The following is a 25,316-nucleotide window of genomic DNA, read 5'->3' as shown; positions in this document are numbered from 1 at the left end:
TCTGTAATAAAGGTTCAAAGTAACATGGTATTAACTGCAGCTTGCTTTGGTAGAGAGTGACGTACTGATTCTGAAATTCATATAGATATGCACATGACTTATCAGGAGCTAAGACAAGATCAATGTGAGCTGAGAGGAGTGGTCACTCACACTGCAATCTGAGGTCCCATGAAGGCTAAGGCAGGAGGGTCATGAAGAATTGTAGGCAAGGCTTGAGGGCATAAACACCCAGCCAGTGAGGTATGCAAAGAAAGGCCTTATCTCACAAGAAATGTAATTATCCAAAAAAATCAAAGTTAGGGTTATGGTCTTTAAAGTGAGAAAATGACAAATTTATGAAAGAAACTCATTCAAAAATACATATATATCTCTGTGTATATGTATATGTGTGTATATATGTATATGTGTCTATGTGTGCACACCCATATATGGGTTGTTGTTTAAGCATATATGAGTAGTAAAAACCACTGGAAGTTCTAAAAATTATGAGAAAATATGTACTCATACCAATGCTTTAATTAAGCATAAAGAGAACTCTGCATGTATAACTCTATACAACTCAGGAAGCCTATACATACATACATATATATATATATACATATATATGTATGTATATATATATGTGTGTGTGTGTGTATCATTATATAATATATATAAAATTGTATCCCTTAACTTTACTATACTTAGAGATTAGAAAAAGTACATATTAATAAAACTCCCTTAAAGAAAACAAAATTCTGATTTTTCTTTCCTCTTAAATTTCTTTTTTACAGCTTGGACATTTAAGTCGTGGTGAACTTTACTTTTAATTATTTTATAAAAAGGTAGTTGGCAAGAATGATACTTCTTTAAGTGTCATGGGAAGGATGTCATTGGAAGGGAGTTTCTTGGAATTCTGGCGGCCTTCCCCTAGAGAAGGAAGGTGGCAGTATCCATGTGGGATGATGGACAAACCAGAAAGGAGCCATGATGGAGTGAAGGTGTGTGCATGTGTTGGGCGCAGTTCTCCTCCAAGGCAGTGGGAGTTGAGCTGGAGCATGGTACCCTGTAGTATTCTCGAGCTGTGGAATTTGGAGCAGCCACGGGGCATTGGAGAGCAGATGTTGACAGATGTCTCCTCTTCTCCCCACCACAGATAGGGTTCTTTAGAGCTGTGTTGTCAGCCCTGAGCTAGCGTCTGCTGTGGGGAGAGTGTTCTTCCTGTGGAGCTGCAGGAACTCCAGTCTTCTGCTGTCTGTGTTCTCCTGGCCCGCACAGAGTGTGGCCCTTCCTTATGCACATGAATGAAAGATCACGCCATGATCAGGGACATGAGCATGCAAGAATTGGATCCCACCCACAGGCATGGACTGGTGTCATAAACTGTCAGAGTCACCTAGGGCAGAGACAAAAACAGAACCACTCTTTGTACATTAGATCCTAGTTCTTGAAAGCAAGATGACACCATCATTGCGACATCAAATAACCATCATTCGATAAGTAGTAACTCCTCTCTTTTCCTTCTCCTCTGCTTCCTTTACTATACTTGGGCCCAGCCCAGGCTGCAGTCACAACACAATGGAAAGGGCAGGTGTACCCGCCACACACGGGACACAGTGTTACTCTCTGTGTGTGGAATATTATAGGTTAGACTTACTCCAAGAGAAACTTCGTAGATCACACTCACGGCAGGTGGGACACAGAGAATGTATACTGTAACTGCAAATTTAACTGCATAGAAGCCTGTGAGCCTTGTTGGGTACCGAGGCACAGAGCTAACTGTAGCATCCTGACAGACATTCCTGTTACAACTCTACACCATGGAAGAGTTAGAAAAGCTGAGGCAAGTTACATAAAACAACATTAGCGGAGGAGTCAGAATGTAAAAGATCTAGACCGATGGTAGAACAGCTACATGATTGGATGGATGAGCAGGTGAGGGCGGGGAGAGATGCTAGAACAGTTACATGATTGGGTGGATGAGCAGATGAGGGCGGGGAGAGATGCTAGAACAGTTACATGATTGGGTGGATGAGCAGATGAGGGCGGGGAGAGATGCTAGAACAGTTACATGATTGGGTGGATGAGCAGGTGAGGGTGGGGGGAGATGCTAGAACAGCTACATGATTGGGTGGATGAGCAGATGAGGGCGGGGAGAGATGCTAGAACCATTACATGATTGGGTGGATGAGCAGATGAGGGCGGGGAGAGATGCTAGAACAGCTACATGATTGGGTGGATGAGCAGATGAGGGCGGGGAGAGATGCTAGAACAGCTACATGATTGGGTGGATGAGCAGATGAGGGCGGGGAGAGATGCTAGAACAGTTACATGATTGGGTGGATGAGCAGGCATCTCATTCACAGAAAATTCATATAGGGCGTGGGAATACATTACTGTCCAGAAGACAGGAAGACAGATCTTCCTTATGTGGAGCTGTCCTTGGCAACATCCTAGCCATGCAGCATTTAAAGGAGAGGAGCAACTTCACATCGAGTATTGACAAACCCTTGGAAGCATCTGCTCAGGGAAGTATCCGCGCTACCTTCCCGCTGGCCATGTGTGAACGACACACCAGTACTGTATCTCTTTGGCCTTTCTTCCCAACCCACACCTACCCCATCAAAAACTAGACTGGCTCTAGTAGAAGAATACCCCAGACTGCCTAACCAATCCTGAAAACCATCAAGATAACCCCAGCAAGAAAGAGCCCTGCGCCATGAAGCCAGGAGACACCTAAGGAGACATGAGTGCTTAATATCCTAAACGTGCAGTAAGTGCTTTGGGGCTATTTCCTTCAAATTGAGGTGTTTCCTCCTAGAATAAGGGATCTATGGAAACTAAGCAGCTGTGGAAGCTCGGACAGTTACAAAATCCATCCCCAAGGTCACGCGAGAATGGAACTCTGATGAGGAAGATTCCGTCTTGGGTGGAGTGACCTGTAGGTCGCATAAGGAACTCCAGGACATACCTTTTGAGGGTCATCACCTATTCCGAGATATGGACCCTTCTGGTAATGAAGTCACCTGGGTTCGCATCAATAATGCCAATAAATTAAGTGGTTCACTAAGCTAGGTTTGGATCAGATTTCTTACTCTGTCACGATGCTCTTTGAAGGGCAAATAGATGCTGGTTTTCATCTCCCGAGGGAAAGCAGGATCTGAAAATAGCAAGGCAATGCTATGTAAAATCGAAGAAAATTTGAACAAAATCTATGTTTTGGTTAATAATATCTTATAAGTAGTGGTTTATTAATTAATTTACTGCTACCATTACCAAAGCAACACAATGGCAATGAAGGGAGACATCACTAACTGGGGGTAACAAGGAGATATGGGGACCCCACTGTAACCAGGGGTAGGTAGAGAAATATGAGGACCCCACTTCTGTAAATTAAAAATATAATTCAAAATAATCCTAAAATATAAATTTTGTTGGAAGCAAGAGCGGCTAACATCTAAAATCCACACATGGACTTAGTGTCTCCACATGTAATCCCACCAAGCCTCAGGGGGAGGGTTTGAGTGCTGGGGTAGGAGAATTACACAGTAAGTTTAATATTCTCAACAACACAACTTAATCTGCCCCAAAATAGGCAGAATTCACATGATTCTAACATTTACCTCAGAACCACTGTCCTGTCAAACGGGATTTCTTTAAATTATTTTGCTTTATGGAAATTCTCGAGAAAGGCGCTAACTTTTCTCTGCTCAAGGCTTCCAACAGCGGCCAAGTAAATTTGCCAACTTGACTTCAAAGCCTTGCTCCCTGGCGGACACCCTCTATGCCAGCGGCCATTTGAAAATGAATTCTCACTTTTAAGCACCTTGGAAACGGGAGTTTATAGTAGAAGTGTAGACACAATGTGAACGAGGGCCATGTGAACGCGCGGCCGTAATTGATAATGTCAGCCCATGTTCCAAACACCCTCTGTGCACGGGAGCTCTGCACAAATAGGAGAGGAAGGGACTGCAGTGAATTATTGTGCAATTAATCATTCGACCATGAGGGATTCATTTACTAATTAAAAACGCAAAAAGAGTAAATTGAAATAACCAGTGACTACTAAATCACGTCTTCGGAAGCCTCGGCCACACGTAATAAATCATGAGTACCCATCAGAGTTGGACACGCTGGGTACTAGAACTCCAGGACCTCCTCAGATCCCTCTACATGTGCATCAGTGATTATAACATGTGCACATATGCGACTATACCATGTAAGTATGTAGGCATATCTGTATTTTTGATTACTATATATCCATTAGCTTTGTTTCCTAAGTAATAAAAATGGCCAGTGGAAAGCTTGGAGTAAATGATATAAAATGCATTGGGGCATCATTGTGACAGCACAAGACACCTTGAGCTTGGCGTGTTGGCACTTTAGTCATGATTTCTATAGTGCTTTCATTCCTGTGTGGTCCTTGAGTCACAACACAGGTATACTTCTAGCCATGCTCTCCAACCCATTCAGTAACTATTGGCAAATCTTCCTATTTGTAATTACCTCCCCCTAAATACTTCAACCAGGTGGCACTACAAGCTCAGATTAGCAAATCTCACGGTGATCTCCCTAACTATGGGCCATTCTCATGAGGCACTTGGTGAAGCTGCAAATTAAGTCAGCCCCAGAAAGACAGGAGTCCCCAGTGAGGAGTGGTCCAGTGGCTTTCTAGGATCCCTGTCATTCATTCAGGTCACTGCCCCCTCAGGGACATGGAAGAGCTTCCTCCGTTTTCTTAACTTTTCTCTCCTGAAGAGGAAGGTGCTTCTATCATGACCCTAGAAGGTGCACGGTCAAGAAAATCTGAGAGTGGTTGTGATAACTGAGAAGGGTAAGACAGAATTGGCTTGGGAGAACCTGTCTTTAAATGAAGTTCCAAATGCAAGAGAAAGGCCCAAGCCCAAGAAGGGTCAAGATGCCCCAGGGGGCAGAAGTAGCTTATAAGGCATCTTCCAAAGACCTACAGCTGTCTGGGTCCCAAGCCTCTTAACCTGGGCCCCTTTGACATCTTTCTATCTTGGAGCTGAAGTGGGGTATAAAGTGCAAGTAAACAAAACTTGACCGTGTCTATGCTGAAACCCATGATTCACAAGGCTTTATAACCAGGAAGAACTTTGAGGAGGAGGAGAGTCTCCTGCTTGTTGACCCCTTGACCTATCAACTGTTGCAAGTTCATCGGGGAACCTAGGGATGTAGTTTTCCTGAGCTCACTCATGCTGGAGTGGGCCTTTTGTTGATCTCCCTGTATTGGGTCTCAACAGTAAGTAACTCCTCACCTAAATCCAAGTAGACTTATTGGTTAACTAGCTCAGACTTGGGTAGAATAATTTCCTTTGTTTGTTGTCAGTGCTCTGCATGGGACAAAGAGACACTTGTTCATGTCTCCTCTGGAAAAGTCACATGTTGTAATACCTACGAGTTTTAATGGAATTAGATTGCTCACAATCCAGTTCTCTACTATCAAGGGCCTACCTTCGTTGAAGGGGCTGTTTACAGCCCTCAAGTCTCCTCTGTGGAGCTTGTGATAGCCCCAGCCTGGAGGTCTGTAATATGTCAAGGAACTATTCATAAAATTCTCTATCTGCAGCTGGACGCTGAGTAAAAAGCAAATCATTTGCATGGTTTTTAAATGCATGGTTTTTCTCTTATTCTTCCTTCTGTCCTTCAGAATGTTTTCTTTTGGAGGAACCACCTCCGCCTACTTCTAGCTCTGTCATCACTATGCTCTTTTCATTTTCTTTCTTTGTCTCAGTGAAACGTCATAGTCAGGGTTCTCTGAGCTCCCTGAACAGGCAGATTCTTCATTGAAGCACTGGACACAGTGCCAAGAACCTATGATTGGGGAGTTCATAGTCCTGGGACTGGGCCCATCACTATTATTTTGCTAAATGACTATAGTATCAAACCGCCTCTAAATTCTAATCTCCACATGTCTTAGTCAGGGTTTCTATTCCTGCACAAAACACTATGACCAAGAAGCAAGTTGGGGAGGAGAGGTTTTATTCAGCTTACACTTCCACATTGCTATTCATCACCAAAGGAAGTCAGGACAGGAACTCACACAGGACAGGAACCTGGAGGCAGGAATTGATGTGAAGGCCATGGAGGAGCGCTGCTTACTGGATAGCTTCCCGTGGCTTGCTCAGCTTGCTTTCTTAGAGAACCTAAGACTATCAGCCCAGGGATGGCACCCCCACAATGAGCCCTTCCACCTTGACCACTAACTGAGAAAATGCCTTACAGCTGGATCTCATGGAGGCATTTCCTCAAGGGAGGCTCCTTTCTCTGTGATAACTCCAGCTTGTGTCAAGTTGACACACAAAACCAGCCAGTACATGGTATCCCTAGATCAGTGCATCTCTTGAACTCCATCAAAGAAATTACTTCGTGCAGTTGATTACGGTTAACATGAAAACTCACAACTGGTCAAACTAATGAGAGCATCAATAGAGTTCTCAGGGACTCTATCATACCCTATCTCCTCAACACTCAGGGATCACGAAGGCAGAAGAAGCAGAGAATTTGCAACTATAAGGTAAATTGTGTCTTCTGGGCAGGACAGAACCACTGTGCCCACTACCTCACAACAGCTGTGGTCTTTAAAAACGTGCACAGAATCAAATCATTCAACACTTTAGTGAAGGGAGGGTATCATGAGTCCCCATCCTAACCGAGGAGCTGTTGATGATTGATGGCCTCTAGGAGAGCTTCTCTGAGAGTGTGACTCCAGTGAATAGCCATATACCCTTGAGTATATAGACAGCACTGGATAGAGTGAGTTAGAAACAACGAGCAAAGAAGACCTGAAGTTGAAGTAGTATGACTAGATCTGGAAGGAGTTGGGGGAGAGGTAGGTGGTACACATGACTGTGATACGTGTCTGTGTATGAAGGTCTTAAAGAATAAAAGCGTACCTTAAGAAAGACATGGAAGGGCTCTAGACACAGGATTGAAAGTTGTGACTCCAAAATGAAAACATCATTTAGGTGGCAGAGCTGAGACTCAGCAGAGCAGGCGAGAGTCAGGAGACCATCAGGTGATCATCACGAGGCAGGCAGAGCAGGCACTCCCCGGAACTTCTGACACATCGAAGGATAGATTCTAGAAGTTTAGGTGCCTGTGTGTTATTTAGCATCAAAGGAGGAAACCTGCTCGAGAGTTTGAAAGAGTTAACCACACGCGCCATCTTCCCCACCCCCACAAGAGCCATTCGTCCCTCTCCCTTCTGCCATTAGCCACACAGTCTCTGCTTTCACGTCTTTCTAAATGGTCCCCAAAGGGGCTTCTCAATGGATCTGAAAACACTAAAACCAAACGTACGCAATGCTTTTTAAGCACAAGTGCACACACTGCACCCTCTAAAATGCTCGCTCTTCACAGTGGGCTATGTGCCTTGTCATCTGAGTATCTATTTGCTCACAAGCAACTCGAGAAGGCAGCTGGTATTTCCAAGACAATGCCAGGTTCTTGCCATTACTGCTGACTCAGTACCAAAGAACGTTGCTTGTTTTTGAACACTGGCTTTTTAATTTATTTCCTGATTTTGTCAATTTGATCTTCCAAACGGTGAGTGGAGTCTGCTACTTTTGTCTATATCGGCGGGAAGCTGAGAGGCATCGCTTAGACCACTGCCCGGGACCACCACCATCTCTGCTTCTGTTACTTGTTTTATGATCACTTGTAAAAAAAAATCATTTGTTAACTTTTAATGGCCAATAAACTGAAGCAAAGGAGAGTAAGTATGCTGTGGTTCTAATGCCCTATCCCCCAGAGTCTCAGGGTTTTGAATACTCAGTTCCTAGGTAGTGGCACTGCTAGGAGAGGTTTAGGAGTTGTGGTCTTGCTAGAGGAAGTCACTGGGGGGATTTGAAAGATTAAAGATCTGCTTCTCCTTCGTCCCCAGCTTGCTCTTTGCTTCCTCTTTTCAATTCCAGATGTGAGCGCTCAGCTTCTCTCTCCAGCTGCCTTGCCTTTGCTCTGCCATCATGGACTCTCCCCCTCTGGAACTGTAAGCTCAAATAAAGTCTTTTTCCCCCTACATCAGTGATTATCAACCTCCCTTGTGCTGTGACCCTGTAATGTAATTACTTAATATGATGACCTCCAAGCACAAAATTATATTCATTGCTACTTCCTAACTAACAGTAGTAATTTTTGCTACTGGCATGAATCATAATGTAAATAGCTGTGTTTTATGATGGGATAGGTGACTACTGTGAAAGGGTCATTCAACCCACAAGGGCGTCTCGATCCACGGGATGAGAACCACTGTTCTGTACATTGTCTTGGACATAGTGATTTATCACAGAAGTAGAAAAGTAATTAATGAACGTATGCAAAGGTGGGGCTGGCTGAAGCTCCAGTTAGACACGGGGTCCCCTTATCTCACTTTGATAGACAACTGGAGGAAGGGTCTGCTCTCCATACTTTTCATCATGGAAAGGAAGACGAGTCAGCAAATTCTCAGTGAGCAGTGGTGTTAGACATTGTAGTTAGCAATGACTCTGTCCTGATTTTAAGTAAAAGCATTTACTCCATGACTGTTTTGATCAAAGATTGACTCCAAATGACTAGTAATGGAAACCTTCCTTTAGCATGTGTAGAAACTGATGTCAGTAGCCTGGGACCTTCTGTTCCAAAGAGAGAAAAGAATCAAATAGTTACCTCCCTGAAATGAACATGACAGAGAGAAAGACAGTGAATCCCAAGGACATGACTTCCATGTCTAAGGCTTTCTACATCCTCTTCTGGGTCGTGATTTAGGAGCACGTGGCACTCAGAGAAGTGGAGGAAGCTTGTCAGATACTGCATGTAAATGGAAGGCAAGTGAGTGTCAGAGCTTTAGAACTGCATTCGAGAGTTTACCTTTTGGCTTCACATTTGGTGTTTACTTACTGTTACCTACTGTGCATTTTCACTTTTGAAAAAAAGTAGAATAATTAGCCACTTAGAAAATGTTAATTTTCCAATCTTACTCCTCCTTTACTAAGTGTGAGGAAGGGAAGAAAACCAGTGAGAGATGACCACATCCCAGAGGTACTTTTTCCCCATATTGGTTTCATGTAAACACAGGAAAAAATCGTGCTGACTAACAAGAACTATTGAAACATAGGAAATATTTTTATTAATCATAGAGTGGGAAACCCCCTTATCATCTTCTCTCTCATATAACAGCTTCCTAACTACCTCAGTCATCAATACTTTCACCGTCTGAGCAGCACCTCTTCCAACATTACCTTCCCAACACCACTCCCACCCCAACGCCACCTAAACCTCACAGCATCCCTGCCTCCCCAACATCTCTACCCCCAACATCAGTATCACACCATTATCATCTTGACATCATCTCCATTCCAACATAACCACAACCTTAATGTTATCCTAGCATCTTCCCTATCCTAAGACCATGCTCACTCCCAAACGATCCTCATCCCAACACTGTCCTCAGTGTGATTCAGTTCTAACACCACCCCATCCCATCTCGATCTCCAGTATCATCACCATTACCATTCTACCACATCTTTATACTACCTCAGTTCAACCGTCATTCCAACACTAACTTCATCCTGTGACCCCTCTCATTCCAACATTTCTGTCTTCTCAACATCATCACCACCCACCCTCTTCTGAATATTCACACCATTCCTGAACCATTCCCATCACATCCAATTGACATCCCAACCCCATCCCTAAACCAACTTCATCCTAACACTATCCTTCCTCACTAACATCCCATCACAGCATCCCATCCCAATGCTGTGACCTTCACCAGCTACCACCACCCTAACACCAGCCTCTTGCAATGTGATCCTTATACCATCCTTAACCTAACAGGATCTCTATCCCTACACAATCAATATGGCGTCCTCATCAAAACAATGCCTCTATCTCATCATCATCCCCATCATAAGACTACATCTAACTAGTGCAAATCCTATCCCTACACTATCCCCATCCCAACACCATTCCTGATACAAAATTATCACCCTCCTAACACCATCGTCACATCCATTTTAACACTATCACCACCACTGTATTTCCAACCATCACTGCTGTCCTCCCAACATCCTCCACACCACACCTTCCTCATCTCATCACTATGCCCATCCTAACACAATAACCATCTCAACAACACCACCATCCTAGCACCATTGCATCCCACCACTATCCCATCTTACCAGCATCCCTATTAGAACACAATAGCTATCCTGACACCATCTCCAACCTAACACCATCCCCATATATACCAACACCACCAGTGTCTTTTACGTCCTTATCTTGACACCATCTGAATGCCATTGTTGTCCCCTGCTGAAGACTACATCCATTTCAGACCCATTTCTACCCTTAAAACACCCATTTCAACACGATCTTTCTCAAAACACTATCAGCAACACAATGTTATTTCCATCACAACATTACTGCCTTACATTCACCATCAATATCACAACACCCTCTCCATCCCAGGGGGACTTCCATCCCAACACCAGCTCATCCCAACATCATCACTAACCTAACACACTTACTACCCCAGTGTCATCCTCTGGACCACCCCGTTACCACCTAGTCCTAGTGCATCCCCAAGTCATTACTACCCCATCTCACTGCTGTCCCCATCTTACCATATCCTCCTCCTGACACCATTCTAAAAGTTCCCCATCTCACTGTCATGCTTGTCCCAACACCATCCCCATTTCAACATCATTACCACCCTTATCCCAACTCATGCACACACACACACACACACACACACACACACACACACGTAATTTAAAAGATAACTATGTATAAAGGAATAAACAAAATTAACACGAAAGCAGGGCATCACCATCTCAACACTATGACTGTCCCCCTCCTAATAGCATCGCCATCCCAATTCTATCAACATCACCCTCACCCGCTCAAGGCCATCAGCATCTAGCACCATTCTCATCTCAGTGTTGTCACCGTCTCTAAACCATAGCAATTGCCATTCTTACATTACCATTACTTCGCTGTGATCATCAGCTTTATCCTCAATACCATCAGCATCTCCCACTCTCAGCTCCATTGTCACCTCCATCTTCTGCATCATCTCCAACGCCATTGCTTCACTCATTTTCATGTTTCCCTAAGCATCTAGGGTAGTCCTAGGAGGGCCAGCATGCCTCCAGAATGCCTTGGTCTCTTTTCTCACCTTCTCCCGGTTTTCTGTGCCTCTCTCATTAATTCCATGCCTTATAGATTCACTATGATTTTTTGCTATGCTACTTTTTGTGTGAGCTACTTTGGAATTCAATCTGTTGGATGAGGATTACTGCTCTGCAAACTACAGAGACCTAACTGGTCCCTTTTAGGTCTGAAGCTTGGATCTGGACTTCTGTGTCTTAACAATGCCGTGCTCACAGAGGCTATAAAGTAAAACTATCCAGTATATTATAGCTCCAGGCACATCCAAAAGACTTTAAAAAACACTTCAGAAATATTTTATTATACCAATACAATGGGAAATCTCATTAATAACCGTGAAATATGTTGACACTTCATAGTTATTAATTGTGCTATAAATATGTCAACTTCATGGTATATTAAATTACATGTTTATTTGCTGTTATGTTTTTTCAAGACAAGCAATATTTTCTTCTTTCCAAGAGCAACTCCTAATGCTAGTTAGTGGACACACACAGACATCCTCATGTGCACACATGCATCCCTCTGTTGTAGAGGAACCATGTAGTGACACTTTTTAAAGATAGTCAGTGTTTGCCTTCATTCCGAAGTGCTAGAGAAGATCAAGAGAAATGTTCTAAACTTCAACTTAGATTCCCATGTAACCCCCATATGTAGCATGTAAACACACACATTTTGCTGCAGTACATTTCATGTTGAATGAGATCAGGGGATTTAGCACTTTCCTCTGTGGGATGGCAGAGCCCACTGTGCACACAGGGATGGGTTAATAGAGACCTGCCACTCTCACTTGTCCTCAGATACCGTGATTTAGATAGAAACCTAATGCACAAGAGCGACTTGTCCCCAGAGCCTTTTCAGAATATAAATTAAGTGATATTATAGCAGAAACCCACTCTCAGCTCAGCATAATGAATATGAACCATCATGTACTCCTGGCCAAGGTCATGGTATGAGGACGAATTACTCTATTAACATCTCTTTTAAGTAGCATTAGCGATAATAAATGAAGAGGTTTAATGTAATACTGATAATATTATTCATGCCGATACAACATGCTTTATCTTGTTAAAACAATTAAAACGCGCTTCGGGGCTATTTTACATGCCGGAAATATGATGCCTGAGAGTGCTTACCCGCATGTTACTGAGCACGTCAGTGCAAGCCAGCCATGCTGATAATCTGATAAAAATCGGAAATCTGCTTTGTACGCTGTGCTAATTCAGGACTATTCCTTTGGCCCTGGGTAGTAGCCAAATGCTACGCACGACCACAGCAGGCTTTACCGATGATATTAGATTAGATTCAATCCTTTCGCTTATAATTTTTTCAAGGAAATTGCATCCACCGTTCTTTAGCATAAACCCTCTTTAGCTGCTAAGCGGCCTGTCCTATTGCATTTTTAAGCCTCGTGTATTTGCATCTTCTTCCCAGACGAATTTAAGCTGTGCTCTCAATGATAGATCCTCTTGTTGGTCATATGTAAATTCAGAAAGGCAAAGACCACTCCTAGGAATGGATGGTGACCTCATTCTATCACAGCATCGAAGGGACTTTGAGCAGTTGCTAACGCGCTGTTGGACGGAGAGACCCTGTAGAATGTTTCATGGCTGTTCAGTGTCTCATGGCTTAGAGCACCGGGTAAGCCCTAAGGAAGTTTCAGGCTAGCTAAAGGCGATAGTTTTCTATTGGGATAGAGACTTTTCTCTGGGGCTCTCTGGAGCGCAGTATGGGGACCGTGTGTCACTATGCAGGTCTGCCACCGCTGTCAACTCTTCACATTCGTTCTATTGTGTGGCAGCTTTTCAGAATAAGACGGGAAACAGGTTGTGACACCACCAGAAGGTGCAGGAACATGCCTCCTCTCATTTCCACACTCTCACTTCGCTGCCTGCCACCCACTCAGCTCCTTCCCATGCAACAGTTACAAGTTATGATGCCTTCGTTGATCGGGGGCTGATATATGATCCTGCTATATTTCAGGACAACTTTATAAGACAGTTTTACCTCCTGATTCCTGAGGCCAGGCCTCTTGCCCTGAACCCCTGCAAATTATAAAATTTTGTGCAAAAGCAACTACAGCTATTTGATATTAAATGTACCAAAGCTGTTTATGGCTCTAAAGGATTCGTTTTTCTTATTTGGGGAGACTAGTAATATTTTTACAATTGTATATTAAAAATTATTTTATTGTCCCCCTAAAATAACTTTTTATAATGTGGAAGAAATGATTATCTTTAAAGGTCTTGCAGGCATACTACACTGGGGGAATTCTACTTTAATTAAGACCTCAACAAAGCCCGCACGATGTCTCTCCTGTTCCCACCAGCTTTGTAATTATGCTTGGCATGGCTGACTTTACTTGATCCCACATAAATTTCCACATGTGAGTGGAGATGAGTTTTCAAGAGGCAGGTAGGGTTTTGCATTAGGAACAAAACCAAAACACATATTTACATGAATGAGCCTCCTTGACTGCATTTAATTAGTCAGGGGACAGGAGACTACCCGGTCCTCAAAGCAAGGACTTAAAGCATTAGTTTCTCATATTTACGAGTAATGCCTCTCTCATCAGCTTGAGGCTCGCAACAGGATCACCAAAAGCATGCTGGGATAAATCTCTTTGTTAGTAAATACAGACATTACACTTCGGGGAAGCCCAGAGGACTGTCTTGACTTGAGAGTTACACTTCTATCAGACATAAGCCAACTCAGAGCCTGAGTGCTATTTTTATTATTTATACCCTGAATTGCCTTCCTGCATTTTTCACAGCCTTGGAGTTTGCCATTCACAGCCGTGGGAGACCAGTTACTTTACTCTCATGGCCATTGTTTTGTAAACAGCCTACAAGTTCACATCTTGTTCTGTCCTGGAACATTATTTGTTTGGTAAAGACTCTGTCACATAAAACTGGATATAACCGGGTATAACTGGATAGGAAGTGGAAGCAGGGAAGACTCAGAGGCCTTGCCGTGGGCGACTTGATCTCTAGGATCACATTGGATGGTGCAATTCCTATTTGGCTTCAGTGAACCACAAAGGTGACCCAGAGGTGAATTCACCCCAGTCCAGAACTCCTGAGTGACACTGTTTTCTAGAGCTATGCTGTCTCAGAAATTCTGTCAAAGCACCTATAAGGCAAGAGGATCTCCAGTGTGTGAGAGTCAGAGCTACTCAGCTGTGCTCACATGCTCACAGCTCGGGGCCATTTGAAGAGATGAGTACAAACAGAAAGGTAAAAGTTGGATTTCATTCTTAAGTAACCACGTTTTCCTAATTATTAACACTTTTGGATTCAGGCTTGCATGTATCCCAATCTGGCCTCGAATCTACTCTTCAGCTGAGAGTAATCTTGAACTTCCAAGCCTCTTGACTTTATCTTGGGAGTGGCGGGATCACCAATGTTTATAGTACTGGCAATGGAACCCAGAGTTCCCTGCATGCTAGACAAGCGCTCTACCTATTGAATTACATCTTCAGGCCCCATTAGCCACAAATCTTGATGGTTGGGGATTTTGTGTTTGCTGTGTACAGAATAAATTCTCAATCCTTTGCACAAACCACCATGATTTACTTCCTGCCGTTATAACCTCAACCCTCAGGTTTGGCTAGATTTCCAACCAAGCCTGGTTGGTGACTTTTTTTCTTTTTCTTTTTTTTTTCTTTTTTCTTTCTTTTTTTTTTTTTTCGGAGCTGAGAACTGAACCCAGGGCCTTGCGCTTACTAGGCAAGTGCTCTACCACAGAGCTAAATCCCCAACCCCTGGCTTCCTAGGTTGGAAGTAGAAGAGTACAGCATCATCTCAGTGGATACAGGATATGACCCAAGTCAGGTCTCTCTATTTTCTTCAGACACAGAGCTTATCCCCAGAGCAGCTGATAAGCATCATGGGAACGTCAGATCTAAACTGTCTGCAAGGTGGGGGGTCCAGTTCTTATAACTTGGGGTGTCCTGCGACTTCCAGAATTCCTGTAGCATTAGCTGTATGTCTACTTTGGGCTGGAAGCTGGGAATGCAGATGCACACCCCATCTCCCAACAGCTCCCCGGAGCTTTGTGGAACTAATGCCCTAATAACTTTAGTGTGCTCTTGGGTGGCCAAGGTATTTGTGCTCAAAGACCATTCATTACCTTGCATTTTCAACGTGATATCGTTACCTTAAAATGCACATATAGCTTCAAGCACTATCCCTAGCCATTTTCAATGTCAACCTGCCAATGCCATGTTCCTCACACGCATGTATATGCACTGAGCATCACTTTATCTGTCTCCACCCTCACCAGAGAAGCTGTAGCCTCTTTACGCTACAGACACACCCAGGCGTCACCTCATGCCTTGAGCTGTTTGTTCCAAGGAGCAGAACAGCTTTTCATCCTGAGCTGGTAAGAGGCCACCACAGCCTAGAGAGCAGGGGCAGGTCCCAGCCAGCAGTGTCACGTATTCTGTGATGCTTCTCCCTGCTAGGTTGGGGTGGCATCTCCATCCAGGGCAGATCTGGGGACAGTATCCAAGCCACGGGCTACAGAACTGCTTTGCCTAGTCCTCCGGTGTTTATCTTAGCATCTGCTTTAGTTGGCTGGCGTTGCTTCTGTGCTCATGAGTGTAGGTTCTAATACAAGTAAAGGGAATGGAGTCTCCTCCTCTTACGCCATCAGGAGTGGTATGGAAGCAGGGAGGTCCGGAGAGGTAGTTTAAGGCGAATGCTTTACTCCCACTGACAGTATTGTTTTCACGTCTCTGTCTACCTTGGCTTTGCTTTCAGACAGCACCGGATGCCTTTGCTCCAGGTCCAGCAATTCTCCCATGTCCTCTGGGCCAATACCTGCACCCTTCCTCCTGCCCTGATCACTATTACACTAAGGGAACTCTTCATTGGTATACGACAGGGATGAGGACCGTGACCCTATGTGCCTGTTCACTCAGAGGCTAGAGCGAGGGAGTAGATGCAGTATCCCAACTCTCACTCGTAAGGCTTGGTTCACCACGGTGTCCCCTGCACATCTCAAAGGGAACCATGACTTCACACGGAGGGTATGTGTGTGTGTTTTTTTTCTGACCCTCTGAATCAGTTTCACATCAGTCATCCCAGCTAAAGTTCTAGTCAAAGCTGTTGCATAAGTGTTTAAAAATCTAAAGACTTGCTTATTTTTCTAAGAACAGTGACGTGGCTATTTTATTGCAAACACAACCAAACCACCTATATTACTCATTGGTTTATTATGAGTAATGCCAACAAAAGTAACTTCAGAAAGAAGAGGGTTAGTTTGGCTCACAGTTTTGGAGGACACAGTCCATTGTGACTAGGAAGGCATGGTAACTGAATGGCTGGGTCCATGGGGGTGGAAGCTTCTGGTCTAGCACACTCCAATGCTGGTGAATCAGGAAGCAGAGCGCTGGGCTACAGCTAGAGTGGACTCTGTAACCCTCGGCGCCCATCCCCGGTGTTCTTTGTCTACTGGGTAAACCCCACATCCCCGAGTTATACACCATCTTCTCAAAACAGTAGTGTCAGCTGGGGACCGAACATGGAGGTACACAAGCCTGGGGTAGGAGTGCATTTTCCATCTGGACCACGTCTCCCGCAGTGGTTCACACACAGGAAGAATGGCTATGCTGGCAAGTGATATCACAGGAAATGCCAACTTTTGAGAACCTTGGGGGACTTATGGTACTGATTCGAGCTCTGAGACACATCACAGAGGAACAATGATGTGTGGAAATGTGGCAGTGCGAGGTTATAGACCACAGCATGTTTGACTGATTGCCATTGGAAATTTCCATTCAGATTGCACAGGCGTCATGCACAGTAGCTGACTCAATCGTAGTATCGTGAAAGGTTTCATTTTTTTTTTTTTTAGCCTGCCGTGTCATTGAATTCAAAAAACAAAAGCTCCCAATGCCCGGAGCTCAAAATCTAAAATCTGCCAAATCATGAAAATACTGAAATAGCAGGCAGCTTGGTACCTGGCTTGCTGAGTTACATCTTGGTTGACAAAACAACAAAGCTTCACTCTGTCGTAGAGTCTGAAGATCGTGAGTTCAGATGGCCTCTTCAGCTGACAGTTTGGGGAGGTGGAGAAGAGACGAGATCATTGATGAAACTTTCTTTGTGTTCTCTTAAGAAAGTCTATTAAGGCAGACTCTACTAGAAAAAAAATTTAGAATTTACTGTCAAATAGAGTAAAAGGAGCCTGTTTAACACAGAGAAGCAGGACCTGCATCTTGACTGGGCATCTGGGTAGAGCTGGTCCTGGTAGTGGGACTTGCTGGTAAACCAGCCCTGAGGTGTGAAAGGGAGAGGACTGGTGGACTTACCAGCTCAGATATCTACCTCTCAGGCCCAGATCCAGGGCCTCCAATTGGTTCACACCAACATCTACCCATCAGTGAACTGCTGTAGTGCAGGAAGGCACCCATTGTATAGATCTAAAACTACAGGATCTATATGATGTCTACAGGATATCTAAGAGGATTCCTGGTGAGGTCTCAGAATTTATAGGTTATCAGAAACCAGAGGCTTCACACCAGAGCAACGAGTCATTGCAATGAACATTTGTAAGCAAAGCAGTATGGAAAGAAAGGGTACACTGTACAACATACTGTGACACACTCCTGAAGCGGAAACTTCTAGTTCTTTGGGAAGTAAGTTATGTCAAATGATGTTTTGCTGCGGCACACAGGTGAACGGATGTCTTGCTAAAGCAGACACATGAAATAATGTTTTCACGGGTGAAAGGAGGATTGGATATAGCAAGCACACATGAAAGAACACTTGATGAAGGAATATAAAAAGGACCTACAGACAGTAGGAGCCAGACACCGAGCACTGGTTTGGTTTGCTCCGCCTCACTATTCTTTGCTAAAAGCATGCGTGTATTGGTTCACCTTGCATAGCGTTGTTGAGCTCAAGTTGTGGTAATGACGCCATTGAGAGAAACTCACCTACGAACTGCTCCTGAGGCTCCCATGACAGCTTGTCGCTTCAGGACCCTTGCTTCACGCTGGTTGGTGAGCCTGGTGGTTTCTTCAGGATTGGACTACAGTTGCCGGTTTGTATCTGATGTCTGCCTGCCTAGAGGACTGGTCTGCAGCTGCTGATTCATACTTAGTGTTTGCTACAGGACTGAACTGCTGCCAAAGAAGATCGAGCTCACCCCAAAGAACTCTTGATGAACAGGTTCACTTCCCCCATATCCTAATAACTTTTCTCTTCCACTATCTCTGCTGGGTGGTGGGCTAGAGGAGAGGTTGAACCATTATTAAAAGTTGGTTGCAAAAAATGTATGCATGCACACTACAGCTTCCACAGTAAGACTTTTTTTTTCTCTGTTGGCGATGAGGTCATAAGAGTTAATGGTGGGTATGAGGGTAGGGAGAAATGAGAGTTATTGGGGTATATGACGTGAAGTTCACAAAGAACAAAAGTGTTTTTTAAAAAAGAGCCTGTTTCTAGGATAGAGGGACAACACCATACACAACACAAAGAAGGATGAGTTCTCAATTCAGATGAAGCCTGGGGAACAGAAGTTAAGGCTGGCATCCTTCTAGCCCATCATGTCTTAGGGAAATCTCCATCTTCTTCTGTATTTTTACAGGTCCCTGCAGGAACAGGAAATACAGAATGGGAAATAGCCCATTACAGCGGCTGGATGACTTCTGATGTCAAGAGCTTACATTCACATCCTCTGATCCTGCAAAGAGAAAATATTCCACATTGATTGAAATAAGAATTAATTATTATAAACTCTATTGTAAATATTGGCAAATAAAACCATCTCATACCCAAATTAACTATACCCTAATTCTCTGTAATACAAATAATTTCTACATAGTTAGCAGAAGAGCACAGAGTGGAATTTGTGGAGCCTCATGTTGAATTTCACCCTTTCAGTATCATACACACTTTATCTACCACTGAAGTGCAAAACCCATGACAGATCTGGAACTAGACAATTAGCTTTATATCTTCTTTCACAAGTCATGTCTGTTATCTGTATTCAGTCCTTCATTATTCCCTTATACTTAGCGTTTCTCGTCACTTTTTCACATTTGAATTATATATGTATCTACACATACATTCATTTACACACACACACACACACACACACACACACACACACACACGTATTCCATGCATTCCATGTATGAGACAGAACATGGGTAGTTTTTCTTTCTGAGCTTGAATGGCCTCCCTTAATATTATACATTATAGTCCTATCAATTTTCTTACACTTTAAAACTTCATTTTTCTTTAGAGTCAAATAGTATTTCAATATATATTTAAAAATTTCTCTATGCGTTCATCTGTTGAGGGGCAAGTAGGCTTATTTCAATTCTTTGTTATATTGAATAAATCAGCAATACCATCAAGACTGGGGTAAGGCTCTCCACCTTCCCCTCTCTTGTTCAATATAGTGCTCAACATTTTATCTACAGCAATTAGACCAAAGCAAAGCATACAAGAAATAGGGATAAAAGGGAAGACATCACACTCTTGCTACTTTCAGTCCACACAATCCTTTACTTAAAAGACGTGGACAGGCAGAGTTAGAGCTGTGGAAAATGTTGAAACTACCAACATTAGTTTGTAGAGTTAATGCCATTTCTATCACAATTCCCATGTCACATTTCACAGGTGTTCTAGGTGGGTTTATATCAACTTGACACAAGCTGTAGACATTTTGGGAAAGGGAATCTTAATGGAGAAAATGCCCCAGCAGGTTGTCCTGTGGGCAAGTGTGTTGTGTATTTTCTTGATTGACTATTGACATAGGAGGACCCACCTCAATGTGGCAGTGCCAGCCCTGGGCTTGTGGCCTTGGGTGCTATAAGAAAGTAATCTAAGTAAGCAAGCCACTAAGCGATATTCCTCCATACCCTCTCTCACAGTTCCTACCTCCAGATTCCCACCCTGTTCGAGTTCCTGCCATGATTTCCCTCAGTGACCTGAGACTTGTAATCTGAAATAACCCCCTTTCTTCCCAAGTTGATGTTGGCCGTGATGTTTTATCACAGCAATGGAAGCTCCAGCTGAGACAGCAGGCTTGTAGAAAACACTGCGAGATCTCATAGGGACCCGGAAAAGGGCCACGGGTAAACAAAGCAACTCTGAGGAATCAGAACACTACTGGAAGCATCACAGCACCCCACCTCAAATTACACTACAGAGCTATAGTGACAGTCAGCCCTGTCCTGGCGTTAAAGAAGAGGCTGATGAGACAGAGCCGGGATCCGGAAATAGAATCACAAAACTGTGCTCTTTTAATTTTTAAAAGACAGCCCATTCAAGAAATGGTGCTGGCAGAACTGGATTCTACCTGCCTAAGAGTGAAGTTGGTTCGTTATATTTCATCTTCTACAAAAACTGAATTCAGGGGCTGGGGGGCAGATCAAAGACCTCATTTTAAAACTCAAAACGCTGAAGCTTTTAGAAGAAAACACAGGGGATACTTGTCAAGATACTTGGGTAGGCAAGAACTTTTAAAATGCCAACCACACAGGGGCCGAGCCTACGTGTCAGGGACAGGAAAACAAAACGTTTCTGGAAAGCAAAGGAAACAACCAGTAATGTTGACGGGCAGCCTGCAGAAAGGCAGAGGGTACTTACCAGCTACACTCTAGACAATGACCTGGTGTATAAAATTTACAAAGAGCTGAAGAAATTAAGTAACAAGGAAGTAAAACCGACTATCAACAAAAAAGGCAGGTGAACCCTAAAGACAGTTTTCAGAAACAAACAAACGAAAGCCCCAAAAGGCCAATAACTAGTTTTTTAAAGTGCTTAATACTCCTACCCATCAGGGAAATGCATGTTAAATCACTTTGAGATAGCACCTTAGCCGAATCAGAATGGCTATCATCAAAAAAGGTGATAACAGATGTGGCAGAGGATGTGGGGAGAAAAAATTCTCACAGAATTCACTGTTGGAAGGGATGCAAATTAACATAGCCATTGTGGCCATCGGTTGGAGATTTCTCAAACATTTGAAAGTAGAATTACCATATGACCTCACTACTTCATTCTGGGGCACATGTTCCACACACAGCTCCATACTCTACCTTAGAGGTATTTACTGTTTACTTCATTGTAGAGTGAAAATTTGTAGTCATATATTTGAAGTGTGCTCAAAAGCAAGGAAGAATGAGTACACATGGAGGGACCCATGACTCCAGCCACATACGTAGCAGAGGATGGCCTTGTCCAGCATCAATGGGAGGAAGAGCCCTTGGTCCTGTGAAGGCTTGATGCCCCAGTATAGGGGAATGCCAGGGTGTTGAGGTTGGAGTGGATGGGTGGGAATAGGAGCCTCCTCATAGAAGCAGGGGGAGAGGAGAGGGGAGAAGGGAGAGGGGAGAAAGAGGATAACATATGAAATGTTAATACATAAAATATTCAAGAAAAATAAAATTATTTTAAAAAAGAAGAAGAAAACTAAGCCTAAAAATAAAGTTGAGTTTAAATCATGAGTCCGGGGCCCAGAAAGATGGCTTGGCTTAGCCATTAAGAACACTTCTTGCCCTTGAAGAACCAGGGTTCCATTCCTAGCATCTACCTGGTGGCTCATGACCACTGATAGCTTCAGTTCCAAGAGACCCAGTGCCCTCTTCTGACCTCTATGGGCATCAGGCATTCATGTGGTGCCCATATAGGCAAAACACTTACACATATAAAAGAAAACGAATAAGATTTTAAAATGTGTCTTTCAATCACCTCAGTAAAAAAAAATTAAACTAATAGTTAACTAATAAAAATAACTCAAACACCCTGTTCTCAGTTTAAAATGATGATATTCTGCTGTAAGTAAAAATAGTATGCAGTCATAAAAGTCAAATAAAGTATCATTTTAGAGGGGAAAAAAGCAAGGAAGGAAACATGCCATTACTGAAAAGGTAGCCCCACTGGAAATAAAGAATACCATAATTAGGAATGTCAACTACCACCCAGCCTACCATCCCTTGCATTTGACTGCTATCTCCTTAGCTAGGGACATACACTTACTGTAAAGATAACAATGTCACTGATGATGATGCTGTGTGGGCAGTTTTGTCACTGCTGCTGCTTTCTTGGTGTGTCCCTATTCATTCTTCATGCAAAGGCCAGACAATCCCATGGAGTAGTTCTGAATTTGTCTCACAGCCGTATACGCTGCAATCTAACTCTTTTTGTCTAATCACGGGAGGAAAATGTCCACTTCATAGAGACGAAACAAAGCAAACAAATTAAAAACAAAACCACTTTTATTTTGGTAAACGAGTCCCTGAATTCGTGTTTGGTTTCAAGTGAGAGGTAATTTCTAGTCAACATGGCATGAAAACAAAGCAAAATAAATAAACATAAAGCGTCAATAGTTTTAGAATGTTGTTTGGTTGAAATTTAAATAAAGATAGCTATTATAACTAATTCATGAAAGTGGATTGAGAGCAATTTGCAGTGTGGTACACAGGGACGTCGGACTGTGATGGGATTAGCTGGAATTGGAAAGAGCATCGAGTGGGCCATCGTGTCCAGGAGTTCTTTGGGGACAAGACTCAGCTTGCTGAGAAGTTGCAGGCATAGCAGCCAGACTGGAAAGTCTATATGGTATCTGTGTTTATAGAATATTCTGACCTCGGCTGTCTTCCTAGAAGTGCTAAACAAGGCTCCAAGAGAGCCAGTTCAAGCACCATGGGCTGTTGCTCAGTATTAAGCATGAATTTTTTTCTGTGGAGCTGGCCCCAAGTCCCATCAAGGAGACAGCATAGGTTCCTGCGATATCAGCTCTGATTATCAATTTGACATAACATATTCACCTGAGAAGTCTCAATGAAAGATTATGTACATTGAGTTGGTCTATGAGCATGTGTGTAACGGACAGTCTTGACGAAATAAACTGCTATGGGAAGACGAAGCCCACTGTGGGCAGCATGATTCCCTAGGCAGGGTCCTTAACTGTATGAGAGTTGAAAAACGGAGCTGAGCACAACTAAGAAAGCATTTGAGCATGCTTGCATTCACTTCTCTCTTCTCTGGACCGTGGATGTGACACAATTCTGTTTGAAGTGCCTGTCTCCACTTCCCTTCTTTTTCTATGTGTTCTACTACCCACCTCTCCTGAGGAATTCCTCCATGTTCTCTTAGTTTTCTCATCCCCTTGGTTGCTGCAGATCAAACAAAGAAAGTAAAGAGAGTAGATCCTTAAATGACAGAGATCACATGGCTTGCATACTTCTGGTCCTGGGTTTTGTCACTCAATACCATTTTTCTAGTTCAATCCATTTACCTGAACATCTCGTTATATCATTTTTTTCCTTTACCTTTTCCTAAGGCTTGGGGAACGCTGCAGAAGAGGTGACAGGAAGCTCGTAGGAGCTGGAAGACGGGAAGAAGGGTGGTAAAATGCCATCCCCCAGGCATGACACAATCACTGTGACCATGAGTTCACAACAGCTGTAGTTAGCCCACGGCACAGGACTGGCTCTACAAACAATCACTTGTGGATGGGAGAAAGGCTCATGGGGCTCTATCCCTTACTGTCCAACTGCTCTTATCAGTAAGTTCCAGGAGATGGGGAGTCATTGTCTTCAGTTACGTACCCAGTGCTGAGATCACCAGGTTCCAACAGATAGCTCCAAATGGGTGGTAACACGGAAGGGGCGGGTTCAATTCAGTAATAAATAAAAGTGAATACATATGATTGAGAGAAGAGACCTACACGGAAGAAAAGGATGGGAAGTTACTAGAAAGATGAGAGAGGGTGGGAGACGAAGAATGTGCCCTGTACATATGTATGAAGTTGTCTAAAAACAAACTTAATTAATAAAAAGTAAATAGATATTATTAATATTGGACTACAACTGAAAGTACAAGATAATTGAGTCCCATATTGAAAGAAACGGAGGCAGTGATTGGATAAGCTAGCACCCTGAGGAAGCATAGAACCCAAGCTCTTACGGCAGAGAACATCAGTCAGAGGCTCCTTAAGTATGACAAGGTTTAGTATCTGATCCTCCGAAAGGCTGTGACTATGAGTACGACATCTAACAAATTCAGTTAGAAACATTGCCGGGAACCCAACCAGCCCTCCTTAATTGTCATGCTCATCAGAATCAAAAAGCCGGGGTGACGGTCACAGTGAGAAAGCAGAAGAAGGCATAATGACCTGTGACGCACTGGTTCCCAAGAAAGGGGAAGGGCTGTAGGCAAGGCCAAGTGAGATCTACACGGAGGAATGGTGTCGCCCCCACTAACACCCCAGTCTGTGTATCTCTAGGGAGAAGAATGTTGGACATTAGAAACAATCTTGCCACAGAGGGGCATGGTGGCCAGAGGTGAGGTAGGATGTCCTCTGTGTTATCTTCACCCCTCATTTGTACCTACAATTACTCTGCAAGTAACCGTTCGTTCAGATACAAGTGAGGGAGGCGTGAAGAACCACACACTGTTGGGGCTTGGGTATTCCCTCCACACCCACATGCTATTCTTTTGGTCTTGGGTTCTGGTGCCTTTGCCTCTTCTCTTGTGCAGTAGAGGAATCCTTACGTCACGAGACGGCCCCCTTCTCATTGTCCCTGAGATTCAGTGGAGGTGAGAGGATCAGGTTCTTCTTTGGTTGCTGTGACAAAAGACTTGGGGATTTAAGGTTTCTTCTACCTTGGTAGAGAGGGATGGTGACAGGAACGTGAGGTGTCTGGTCACATTGTGTTTGTTGTCAGGAAGCTGAGAGACGAATGCTGTTGCTCAGTCTGTCTTCTCTCCTTATTCAGTTCAGGCCTGTGGAGTAGCGCCATCCACATAGAGGAAGGCTGTTGCCACCCCAAGAAACTCATTCTACAAAGCCCCTCTCTAGCACACCCAGAGCTGTGTCTACTTGGTGGCCCTAGATCCTATCAAATTGATAATCAACTTTCACTGTCACAGTTGGGGACTGGGGTTTAGCCTTACTACTTCTCCAGGAGTTGTGCACCTGGCTTGGAGATCCCACAGACACATGTAGGTCTGTTTACAGAGCCTTGGGCCATCCCACAGAGCCAGGGCTGCCAGCGAACCATCCCTCCATTCTGCACTCTTGATGCAGGCGATGACCACTGGGCTCTTCATTCTGCCTTGGGTCTCTCAGGGTCGCACTGGGCTTTCCTTTCATCTGCCTCCCGACCAGTATTTTCTTCGTTATAACTTTCTGAAGGA

Source organism: Rattus norvegicus, chromosome 18 (genome assembly GCF_021556685.1).
Source record: "Rattus norvegicus strain SHRSP/BbbUtx chromosome 18, alternate assembly SHRSP_T2T, whole genome shotgun sequence".
In the NCBI taxonomy this organism is placed as follows: Eukaryota; Metazoa; Chordata; class Mammalia; order Rodentia; family Muridae; genus Rattus; species Rattus norvegicus.
This window is presented reverse-complemented; position numbering follows the sequence as displayed.